This window comes from Meriones unguiculatus, chromosome 17 (assembly GCF_030254825.1).
Source record: "Meriones unguiculatus strain TT.TT164.6M chromosome 17, Bangor_MerUng_6.1, whole genome shotgun sequence".
In the NCBI taxonomy this organism is placed as follows: Eukaryota; Metazoa; Chordata; class Mammalia; order Rodentia; family Muridae; genus Meriones; species Meriones unguiculatus.
Window position 1 is genome coordinate 46,787,392 of NC_083364.1, and position 13,319 is coordinate 46,800,710.

Consider the following 13,319-nt stretch of genomic DNA (forward strand, 5'->3'; position numbering starts at 1 on the left):
ATGTGGCCCCCAGCAACAGCACAGAGCAGGACCCCACCATGGTCTCCGGTGGCATCACTAGCTACTCACATCAGGCTGTTTCTCACCCCCTTCTTCAGTTCTGCCTCTTTTCATTGTGCCCACACACTTCTGTTTCCCTTCCAATTTTCTACCACTTACTTGCTCCTCTTAGTGGTACCCACGGTCTCTGAGTGTCTGGGTTCACCCAGGAGCGATCTCAGGAGTGCTATGCCCCATTCTTGCATTATGGTGCCAGGCAGAGGTCACCTTGGGCATGGTCTGCATCAGGCTGGTGGTCATCTCAGGCTGGCTCCCTGTCTGGGTCCTGTGGCACCAAACTGGTGGCCATCTCAGGCTCACTGTTTTCAGGGAATGTTAGGCTAGAACACCGAACATAGCCATTTCCTCTCTCCTCTCTGCCACCTACCGATGCACGTGTGACACAGCAGTCATAACTGAAACATCTCTAGGGGCAGGTAGAATGGAAATTTTTGCTTCATTTGTACACCATTATGTACTGGAATTATGTAAGTTTCCTTTGGCTGTTCCTGGGTCTCACGGTTGAAAGTGTGCCTTGTTGGGGCTGGAAAGATGAGCTCAGCAGTTAAAGGTGCTTGCTCTTACCGAGGGGTTGGGTTTGACTCCCAACACCCATTTGCTGACTACCATCCAACCATAACTTCATTTCCAAGGTATCTGATGTCCTCTTCTGACCTTCGTGGGTCCCAGGCACACACATGATATACATACATACATGCAGGCAAAACACTCAACCACATAAAAATAAAACAAATACACCTAAAGAGCTTTTATGTTTGCCTTGAATTTTAGAAGGGATTGAGTTTGGGGCTTTCAGGTGTTGCTGAGACTGTTTAGATGATGGAACTCCTGAAGCTTGGCTAAATGCCTGTTGTGGTTGCCTGTTATGAGGTGGTTGCCATCCTTGGTAACCGGAAATGAACTGTTAACCATTTAAAACTTGTATGCCCTGCATGGGCTCATGATGTGAATGTTTGATCCTCAGCTAGCAGCGTTATCTTGAAGGCTGTGGAATTTTTAGAGACAGGCCTATGTGCTGGAGATGGACACTAGGGGCAACAAGCCTTTGAAGATTATCCCCTACCACCTGGTTCCAGCACACTCTCCCTTCATGGTCCCCTGTTATGAGAGTAAACTCTGCCACGGGCTACCTACCAGCATGGACTCCTCTGTACTTTCTCCACCATGGTGAACTGAGACCGTCTGAAACCATGACCCCAAATAAATCTTTCCTCATTTGTGTCTACAATCTATCTGAGTCACAGTACCACAGGAACTGAACATGTTGTGTCCTGTGTCCCTTGCCTCTGGCTACTATCTCAGAGACTTGGTTTTCATTGTTCTCATGTTCCCTAAGGGAACTGGGCTGAGATCCTTCCACTTCCACAAGAAATCCACGTATACAAGCAACTGATAAATTTTAGTGGAATTATCTAAGATGTGAGCAGAGGGACAACTAGAAAAGAGCCTCAGGTCACCGTATTCCAAGTTCTGTCCCTTTTCTGGGTCTGTCCTTCACTACCTTCATCTCAAATTTGGTCTGGTAGCACCCAAGTCCTCTGTCTTGGATGACTAGGTTCTAAAGAGTTCTGTCCCTTTTGCAACTGAGTTAATATTGATGTACGCCTTCTACACAAATACATTCTCTCTCTAAGAGAAACACCATCTTCCCCATTTTGTTAAAACCATCTTTTGCACCTTTGAGAATTCATAAGCAAAACAAACAAATGGAAATGTACAAACTCTTACAGTCTGTTGACATTACACTACTTACTCAAAATATGAGTCATTCCGTGTTTGGGCTTCTCCTTTTCCCTAAGCAAAGCAGCTCTGCTTGTATAGCTCTGCTTTTTCCTGAGTTTGTCCTCCTTCATGCTGTTCTTGAAGGTGCATGGTAGATTTTTGTGTGTGTGTGTTGAAACTTATCCATAATATCCCCTCTGCCTTTTGTTCATGTCCCTTTCAAAGCCCGTGCTCTGCAGAGAACTCCCTGTACTGTCGCCTCTTTCTTGATCTATCTTCCCCTTCATCACTTGAATTACTTCCCATTATATTATAGCCAAGAGTTTATTGTTTAAATCTCCCACCTCTCCCAATTCATACTCTTTTCTAAAGTCTGACATCACAGACTCACACCTGTGGTAAGTACTCTTTTGAAGTGAAAAGTTAATTTGTAATGCAAATAATTACTTCTTTATTTATCTCATTTTCAAGTGGGTATTTTCACATGGCAAATTTTCATAAAGATAAATTGGGGGCAAATGATTTCACACTTTCTCCTTCTCTGTCACTCCCTCCTTCTCCCTCCCACCTCCTTTCTGTCCTTTTCACCTCTGGTTGTCTCCAGTTTCTCCTTCTGAGATCGCTGAAAAGCCCCTGAGTTTTTCTCCCAGGTTCTGCTTTTCCTAAGTGAAAAACTCTCTGCTCATGTGTCTTAGTCAGGGTTTCTACTGCTGCAATAAAGCACCATGACCAAAAGGCAAGTAGAGGAGGAAAGGGTTTATTTGGCTTACGCTTCCATATCACCATGCATCATTGATGCAAGTCCAGGCAGGAACTTAAACAGGGCAGGAGGCAGGAGCTGGTACAAAGGCCATGGAGGGCACAGCTTACTGGCTTGCTCCTCATGGCTTGCTCAGCCTGCTCTCTTACAGAACCCAGGACTACCAGCCCAGGGATGGTACCACTCACCATTAAGAAAATGCCTTACAAGGTTTGCCTGCAACCCAGTATTATGGAAGCAATTTAAGTGAGACTCCTTCCTCTCAGATGATTTCAGCTTGGTGTCAAGTTGACATAGAACTAGCCAGCACACCACGTAGTGAAGCAAATCTTTGTTGTACAAGAAAAACACTCAAACCCACCTGCTTCCATGGAAATCCTTGAACAGATCCTGGCGAAGAAGGCTCTTTTGCATGGAATTAGCCGTGTCTGACACCATGATGGCTTGCAACTTCCCTTGCTGACTGTTCTGCTTCTACTAGCTTCAATTAAAGTCTTCCGCAGTTGACGAACTCTAAGAAGTGGATGATTTTATGCCTTGGTCTTTGCAGGAGTAAAAGAGGACAGTAATTTCTGTTCTCTCTTATAAAGTCTTTGGGGGAGAAAAGTGGAAGATAATGTAGATAGCAAAGGATGACTCACATATAAAAGAACATATACTCCTTATATTTAATCATAGGTCTCTGTTCACTGAAAATATCAAGGGCAGAAATATTGAGCACAGAACAGGGCAAAAATGAATTGTACCTAGAGAAGACGGTGAGCTGGGAACACTGGGTCTTTAAATCAAGAATTGCCCTGTGCTACCTACATGGAAGTGAGGATGTTTCACAAGATGACAATGCCTTTGTACTCCGAACCAAATTAGTTCTCTTTTGAAAATATGATGAGGACAAAGCTGCCTACAAGCTTGGGGTAGAGGAAAGTGGAGACAAGAGCAGGGCTTGCTTAGAATTATCAGGCGAAGGTAAAGTGGGCGAGCGCATATGCTGTGAGATAAACGAAGTTCTAGGCAAAGAAAGGAAGTGGGGGGGAAGCTTTTTCAAATGAGGATAAATCAACATATCCTCAAAAACAGGACTGAGGAGTTGCCAGGTAGCAGCACTTTTCCACTGAGTATGAGAAAGAAGTCAGGAAAAAGCTTGAAAGGATGAATCTTTTCAGTCAAATAAGTAAAAGTTTAGTCAGTAACTCCCCCAACCCTCCATCTTTGCAGTCTCACCATCACCCTATTGTCTCTTTGCCAGAGAACAGATGTCTTAACTTCTTTCATTAAAAATGGGGTACCACAAATAAATACAGAGTGTTCTGGTAATTCTTGTGAAAAATAACAACCTAGATTTACCTGGGAAAAGGGCTCTTCGGCTGGGGAATTACCTTCATTAAATGGGCCTGTAGGCATCTCTGTGTGGCATTTTCTTGATTGGTGTAGAATGCCCAGCCCAGTACGGGTTGTGCCACCCTGGGGAGGTTGTTCAAGAAAGTCCCTGCTTTGAGTTCCTGCCCTGGCTTCCTTCAATGACGGACTGCAACCTGTAAGCCAAATAACCCCCTTTTTCTCCTCAAGTGGTTTTTAGCCATGGTGTTTACCACAGAAAATTTGTACATTGTAGGGACACTTAAATTGTGCCACTCTGCTGATTATGAAGCTATGACCTCATCCTAACTCCTAAAGAAGAGATAAAGAACTAAGAAAGAAAAGTTGAAATGTCCATCTGGCAAAAATGCTGGTGTCTACAAGCTTATCATGGCCTATGAGATTAAAATAAAGCAAAACAAAACCCAAAACAATTAGACTTTCTCTATGACTATTTCCACCTTGAAAATATTACAAAATATACCAAGTACTCAGAATATTAAAAAAATAAATAACCTCATAACAGCTCTATGAAACATTGACAGTTTCTCATCCTCATTTCTGATCAGGTTTGAGAAGGATGAATATGAAGAGGTCCTCCTTGTGTCATTTCTTCTTCTATGCTGGACGGAATCATGAGCTGGCATTCCGTGTTTATCACTTTCCTATGTAATACTTTGTTACATATGCATGTATCCATACAGCGTGGGATTGTAGGCTTTCAAAGTGTGCATTAAACACTGTTCTCTGACAATCCCTTTCCCGCAGAAATTGATGCTTATAGACTTAGTTCATTCATTCATTGCAATTGCTGTGTAAACATAACATTCTCCTGCTGATAATCATTTACTTTGTTCTCAAATCTTTATTGCTTTAAAAAGCGGCAGCAGTGACTGCTTTTGTACATGTATCCTTGAGCATGTGTGCTAAATTTTCTCTGGAAAGTAGACCTCCAAGAGAAATTACCAGTAGTGACATTTGCACATCTTCCTCTGTAGTAAATGTTATCAAATTGCTCCCTGAAACAGTTGTCTGCATTTATTTTCCCATCCCTAGTTTATGAAAGTTCTTTCTTTGTGCATTTGTGTTATTGAATACAGACGGTTGGTCCCCAATTCACAATGCTTCTAGTTATGATTCCCTAGCTTCAAAATGGTACAAAATCGATATCCATTCAGTAGGAGCCACACTTTGTATTTTGATATCTTCCTGGGTTAGCACTCTTTAGCATACAGCACAACACTCTTCTGAGGTGCTGGTAGCAGCAGTAAGCCATGCATCTAGAATCCATACTACTGAAAAGGTAATCAACCAGTATCCTCCAATGTGCTCCACTGCTAAGCATGATGTTTAGTGCATGGAATGCATTTTTAGCCTCGAGTATTTTCATCTTAACAATAGGTTTATTGGAATGTAAGCCTCCTAGTGAGTTGAGAAATGTCAGTATTAAATTTGCTGGTCTAATGGGTATTATTTCTTTCTAAGCTCTTTATAATTTTATATCCATTGTTGCATCATTATCTTTTCCAATACCTATTTCTTGAGTGTAAAAATAGAAATAATTTTTATATTGATCTTGTATCTGACAGCATTGAGGTTCTCTAATGAAGTATGCCTGTGGTTGTTAGATTCTCTTAGCTTTCCTGTGCAATCAAATATGTTGACTAAAATGAGACTTCTTTTGAAAGTTCTTTTTCATCTTTGTAACGTGTATTCTGGCCCTGGTGGCGGGTGCACAGGTAAGCCAGCCCCACCACTTGTCTGACACGCAGTGGCATGGGCTTGGGAGAGATGCCCTCCCCCGCCCCTTTGGCCCACACCACCTGCAGTGAATGGGAGAGCCCGCTCTGGGATCATGAGAGCAGGAGAGCTGCCCCTGCCCCTCACCTGCTGTAGCTCTTGGTAGAGCAAGCCCTGCGCCTTCTCTGGGTAGCACACTAGAGCTGGTTGTGGTGGTGAAGATGCAGGTGAGCCTGCTCTAAGGCCATGAGAGTGGGAGATCTGGCCCTGCCTCTTCCCGGATGTGGCATTGGATGAGCTAGCCTGGGCAGTGCCGGCCCTTGCGGTGTGAGAGTGGGAGAGCTGGTGGGCTGACCGACTCAGTTTCCACCCAGGCCCAGATCTGGGACTTTGAGTTGGCCTACTCCATCTAAGAACTGCTGGAGCACATGAAGAGGCTGGTCCTATAAATCCAAAGCTGCAGGATCTCCATGACACAGGGCAACAACAGGATATCTGAGACAAGTCTCAATGAGGATCCTGTATTGATAGTGTAGCAGAAGCCAGAAGCGTCGAACCAGACCAATGACTCATTGCAATGAGCATTTGCAAGGAAAGATGTGTGAACACAAAGGTACACTGTGGGACACACTGTGACACACTACAGCTTCCATGATGAGGGTTTTTTTTGGGGGGGGGTCGTGTTGCAAGGGCAGAGGATAGATATGAAGGGGAAGGGAGATAAATGGGATTGGGATACATGATGTGACATTGACAAAAAGAAAATCAATAAAAAGTTTGTAAAAAAACAAATATTGTATATAATATGTGCAAGCTTTGTATATGAAATAGATTTCTACACCTAAAACATAGTCTGCAAATTCCTATCCCTAAAATGAATGATAATGTGTGAATAATTATCAAAAGTGCCTTTTTTTAATCTAAATTGATCACTCTCTTTTTTTTTATTTGGTTGTGTATATATTCCAGTGTAATTTTTTAAAATTCCCTCATAAGAGCAGATGAGATGAGAGCCATAACCAAAGTTTACTAATGGCTTGGGCTGAGTTCAGAGTGTCTCTATCTAACCATCCCTAGTCCTGGAAGCTTCTAGCCTTCACACAATCGAATCTTATGCAAGCTGGAACTTTGAAGGCTTTAGCTTCCAGCCTCCATTTGTTAACCAAGGCCTAGAACATTTTCAGCCTCCAGGACTTATTCTAGCCCTTTCTCTCACCTTATAAAACAAACAGGCTTCTAAGCAATAATAATAAAAAAAGACAAATAAAAGCAAATCAGAATAGAAAAAACAAACAAACAAACAGAAGAAAAGCAGTCCAAAAAAGGGCACAAGAAACAGATATTGACATAGGGACACTTGTTCACACACTCAGTCACCTCATAAAAACACAAAATAGGAAGCTATAATATGTACACAAAACTTATAGGTTAAAACTAATTAATTAAAAAATAAAATTTAAATTTAAAAATAGCCCTGATGAGACATTATGAAACAAGGAACCTCCAAGGATGCTGTTAAGTTCATTTTCTGTTGACCATCTACAGCTGGGCACGCGGCAGTTTGTCTCTCCAGTGAGACTCCCTTGGAGAAGACTAAATTTCCGTTTTCGGGTGGTTATCAGTTGGAGACAGCTTTTGGGTTAGGGATGGGGCACTTCTCTTTTTAGCTCTAGGACCTCATCTGGTGCAGACTCCCTATGTATGCTGCCTCAGTCTCTGTGAGTTCCTACAAGGGCCCTGCTGTGTTTAAAAGGCTTTGTTTCCTTGGTATCCTCCATCCCCTCTAGCTCTTAACACTCTTTCTGCTTCCCCTTCTTCAGGGTTCCTTGAGCTCTTAGGGGAGGGTTTTAATGGAGAAACCCTATTTAGGGATGAGTGGTCTGAGGGTTCTCATTCTTGGAATATTGTCTGGCTGTGGGTCTCTGCATTTGTTCTCATCTGCTGCAAGAGGAAGCTTCTCTGAAGATGGCTGAGCGATGCTCTGATCTATGAGCATAGCAGAATATTGTTAGGAATTATTTTATTGATACATTCCTTTTGTAGAACAGTTGTTAGAGTCTGAGAATCATGGAAGAAAGACCCCAGACTCAAGTAGCATGCAAAAGCAAAAGAGCATTTATTTTGCAGAAGTTACCAGCATTCTGGGATCACCACCCTTTTCAAAATAGTGACCCAGAAGTGAATACACAGGCTCTTTTTATAGACAGTTAGGGGTTTTGTGTGGTAACTCTTAAACTAATTGGTCAGGAACGACACAGAGGTACAAGGGGATTCAGGACTGGCTGATTGTTTAGGGATTTCCCCTAGTTACTGGGGACTTTGTTGACTCACTGATGTTTGGCTTTTACTCATGTGCTGACCTTTAATGTGATTGGCTAGGGCTGGCTGTGCTTTACTTTGGGAAGAGCAAGGCCATAAAGTGTTCATAACATAAAGTATTCATAAGCATAGCCTTTGGTCAGCTTGACCTGTAAGCTGATTGATTGTCTTCAGATTGTGTGGCTTTTTCAGGAATTCTTTGTCTGAACTCTGAGGAACAGACACTCAGGCCTAGTCAGACAAAGTCAAGAAAAGAAGCCTGTAATGGCATCAGATTAGCCAAACAGATAGTCACTAAATCTGTCCCAACTTATTCAAATATCAAGCCAGCCCAATCAGAATAGATCAGGGCCATCTGGGATGGTATGCCCATAAACTCCAGACCCCTCAGCTATGTGACCTCGACTGGGATTGGCTGATGTCCATGGAGGCTACATGACTCCAGTTAGAACTGGCTGGCTCCTTGACATTAAGTCCTCTCACAGTAGGATTTGTTTTTCCTCTAGGTCCCTTAGCTATACAATCTCAAGTCCTTGGTCACCCAAGAAGAGTTGGGTATGTATGGGTTCCATCTCATAGAATGATCCTCATGTCAGATCAGATATTGGTTGATTATTCATTCAGATTTGTACCACCATTATACTAGTATATTTTGCAGGCAGAATAGCACTGCAGGTTTGTAGGTGGGTAGGTGTTTATAATTCTCCTTTGGTAGTGTGTAGAGTACCTTTCAGTACCAAGAACACCAGCCAGTAGAAGTAAAGGCTCTATGTAGACACCAGCTCAAATTCTCTGTGTTCAGTGAGTTGTGTTAGTATTATTTTCAGCAATAGGGCTTTGCCAACAGTTTGTGGAGAGCAACCTGTAGTCTTTGCAACAGCCTAGGCTCTTTGAGGATTTCCATGGGCCTCCTGTGGCCAACAACTCAATTAGATGTAACCCATTCCTGGTCCTGAAGCTTCATTTGGTGCTGAAAGATGTCCAGCTGAGGGTCTGTCTCCCCCGTTATTGAGTGATTTCATTTAGATTGCCTTCATATATAATTAGGAAGTATATAATTAGGTGTCCATATGACCCCTAAAATGGCCCTTAATTTTAGCTGTCCTTCCCTATATTTCCCCCAACATCCCCTTTTTTCCTCTCCATTGCCATATGATCTTCCCACTTTCAGCACACACACACATATAATCTATAACTTTCCTTCCCTATGGAAATCTATCCTCCATAGTTCTTTATGCTATACCTAACCATTGTGGTCCTAAAGACTGTAGCTTGCTTATCTTTGACTTAACAGCTAACGTCCACATGTTAGCAAACACAAACCATATTTGCCGTTCTGGGTCTAGATTAACCCACTATGATTTTTTTTCTAGATCCATCCATTTACCTGTGAGTTTCATTTTTTTTAAACAAGTAATATATAAATGTACTACATTTTCTTTATCTATTCACCCATTAGCAGATATCCAGGTGTTTCCAATTTCTGGCTATTATGAAAATAGCAGCAACAAACATGATTAAGCAAGTGTCTGTTTGTAGGACACTTTGTGTATATTCCCAAAAGTAAATCTTGTACAACTGGATCTTGAGGCAGATTGATTCCTATTTTCCTGGGGACTGCCACACTGATTTCCATAGTGGCTGTATGATTTGGCATTCTGTATAGAAATTTTATCCAGCAACATGTCTGCTCTGATCACATCCAAAAACTTTCTAGGTCTGTATGATTGGGCTAGAATGCAGACATGCCCTTTAATGCCTTTAATGCCAAACAATGAGTTTAGTTTGTAGAAGGAAGCACCAATGTTTAAAAGTGATGTCTAATTGAGGGGCAGATAAAGTGACAAATCAGAGAAAGATTTAACAAAATGAATCAGAGATAGCATATGCCCAACTCTCATAAGAAGAGAGAAGAGACACAATTTCTGAGAGAGCAGTTCAGAGGGAGAGAGAGAAGGCAGTTTTAGTGGGAAAGTTTTACAGATCCAGGTTGTAGAGAGAACAAGCTAGACACAGATGAAGACAGATAAGAAGGAGCCAGAAGATTAGAACAGATTGCTATAGTCTGAGGCCAAGCAGAGCAATTCAGTCAGAAGCTGAGAGGAGTCAGTTTGAATCGGTCAGCTTGGAGAGGAGTTTGAGCCAGCAGAGTTGAGAACAGCTGAGTTGAACCAGCCAGCAAGAGTTCAGAAAGAACTAGAAAGGGTGATCTTATTCAGCAGTAAGTTTCTGAGGCTGAAAACATTCTAGGTCTAGATTAGATTGGATGGAGGCTAGCAGCTTCCAGGCCTAGGCCTAGGTTAGCAGATGAAGGAAATAAACATCCGAGACAACATTTAAAACAGGTATATAAAAGTTATTTTTACAGCATTCTCACCAACGATGGAAGAGTGTCCCCTTATTCCACCAGCATGAGCTATCATTTATTTTATTGAGCTTGCCCATTTTGACAGGTATAAGATGAAATCACAAAGTGGTTTTGATTTGCATTTCTCGGATGGCTTAAGGATGTTGAACATCTCAACCATTTGAGTTTCTTATCTTGAGAATTCTCTGTTTAGATCTGTACTCCATTTTTAATTGGGTTATTTGTTTTCTTGATATCTAGCTTTTTGAGTTCTTTACGTATTTTGGAAATTAGGCCTCTGTCAGAAGTGTAGTTGATAAAAATATTTTTACATTCTGTAGTTTGCCACCTTGTCCAAAGGATGGTGTCCTTTGCCACAAAGAAGCTTCCTAGTGTCATGAGGGTCCACCTTATTAATTTTGTTGATTTTAATGTCTGTAATAATGGTGTTCTGTTCAGAAAGTCTTCTCCTGTGGTAATTAATTCAAGCCTATTTTCTACTTTCTCTGCTATCAGGTTCAATGTATCTGATTGAGGTCTTCTGTTGAGGTCTTTGATCCATTTGGAGCTGAGTTTTGTGCACAGTGATAAGTGTGATGTAATGGATTCTTCTGCATGCAGCCATTCAGTTTGATCAGCAGTATTTGTTGAAGATGCTGTTATGTGTTTCTGGCTCCTTTATTAAAAACCAGGTGTCCACAGATATGTGGATTTATGTCTGAATCTTCCTTTTGATTCCATTGATTGATGTGTCTGTTTTGTGTCAATATGCTGTTTTTATTACTATAGTTTTGTACTACAACTTAAAATCAGAGATGGTGATCCCTTCAGCAGTTCTTTGATTGTTCAGGATTAACAGTCCTTGTTTTGTGTGTGTGTGTGTGTGTGTGTGTGTGTGTGCTTTAATAGGAAGCTGAAAACTGTTATTTCAAGATTTGTGAAGAATTGCATTGGAATTTTGGTAGAGACTGCATAAAATCTGTTGATTGTTTTTGGTTGGATGGCCATTTTTTGCTATATTAATCCATGTTCATAGGAGATCTTTCCATCTTCTGGTATCTTCTTTAATTTTTTTTTTGGTGTCTTAAAGTTTTATTATCATACATGTTTTTCACTTGCTTGGTTAGAGTTACCCCAAGACATTTTATATTTCTTGAGGCTATTGTGAAAATTACAGCTGACATCAGCTTGCACATTTTTAACACATGGAAATTTTAACAAATGATTGGAGGTTGAAAAATGAGCCAGCATGAAAGTGAGAGTCTCTTAGGAGCAGTCTCTCAGTGTTTGAGGTGGGGTTGAAGGCTACCTCAGAATCTTCTTGCGGTAAAGTACCAGGAAAGTTTTCTCTGTCAGAGAGGAAAAATGTAGCCATCTTACCACATCCAAAAGGGTCTCCATTGCAAAGAGCTGTCTTGCATTGCAAAGAGTACCTCAAGCCTCATTTTGGGAAGGGACTATTATCCAGATTCAATTTTGTATTTCTCTTCTGTCTGACTTAAGGGTGAGTAAAGATAAGGAGCCAAGAAACACTTGGGAAGGTTGTGATTCAGAGACAGTCACACTAAAAGGCTTAGATTTAGTGATAACACTATAGAACCCCTGACCCCATACATTTAAGCACCTCATTAAAAGGGCCCTGGTATAATTATTGTAGATTATAGTGGAAAGCTGCAGACTCCACTCAAAAAGAAATTTTTAAGACAATTCAAAACACTGGTAGCACCGCAGGAATCTGAAGACTTCAATAGCTAGGGCCAGGGCTCAACTACTAGATTAGGACACAGTTTTACAGTAAACACATGATGCATCATGTCCAACTTTCAACAAAAGGTCATAAAACACACTGAAACAGCCTAGAGCAACAAAGCAAAGAGAACATAGGTTCTGGAAAAAAAAATGTGTGATACTCAGAAATGGATGAATCGGGTGAGAAGATAAACAGAATGAAAAGAAATGCTGGAAATACAAAGCTTCAAACAGAAATGAAGAATATCTTTGATGGGTTCATCAGTGGGCTGGACACAGCCAAGGAAAGAATCATGGAGGTTGACGATGTTAGGAAAAATCATTCAAGCTATAATGCAAAGAGAAAAGAAAACCTTAAAGGGGGGGTAGCTAGAGAGATAGCTCAGTGGTCAAGGTGCTTATTGCTCTTACAGAAGACCCGAGTTCAGTTCCAACCATCCACATGGTAGCCCACAACTGTCTAGTTCCAGGTGATATGACTCCTTCTTCTGGCCTTTTGTGGACATTAGGCATGACCTGGTACACACACATTTATACAAACACTCTTACACATAACATAAAAATAAGTACATTTTCTTTGAAAAAGAAAGTAAAACAGAATAACTACAAACTATGGGACAATTTCAAAAGCTGTAACTGTGAATGACTAGAATACAGAAGGAAAATAAAGAAAAAATGGAGCAAAAATGTTTGAATAATGACCAAGTTTTTCTTTCAAAATCATGATAGCAACTAACCCTGAGATCCAGGAAGCTCAAAGAATACTCAGCATTCTAATTATCTGTATCTAGAAATATATTAATTCTATAAATATGCATATATAAAATACCAAGAATATATGTAGCTACCTCATTCAAATGGAAGGAAATAAACGGAAAAAAAAGTAAAAAGAAGCCCTCCATACAGAAGAAAAAGATATGTATGAATTACACCAAATTTCTCTTCAGAAGCCACACAAACAAGAAGAAAAAAGTGAAATACTTAAAGTACTGAAGTAAATACCCACTCGCCCTTATCTGAATTAAATATTCATGATAATAAGCAACCCTTAAAAATCAGAAGCAAAATGAAATGAATGAGTCTTGTGAATAGAGTTGATGGCTTAATCACACAGCAAGAAATCATTTCAAGTGATATTAAAAACACAGTAATTTTCACATCATCTCTGAGATGTGCACATCTCCAAAAAAAAAATTGAAGGATTATAAAGAGCCTCCAAACTGTTATGAGATATTGCATCATTACTCACAAAATTGGCTTTGTTAT

The 13,319-nt window shown here is 40.8% G+C and overlaps 1 pseudogene; it reads right to left on the minus strand.

The window, feature by feature from the left end:
• Positions 1–371: 371 nt before the first annotated feature.
• LOC132648857 (small nucleolar RNA SNORA17) lies at positions 372–477 on the minus strand (annotated as a pseudogene).
• Positions 478–13,319: the final 12,842 nt, after the last annotated feature.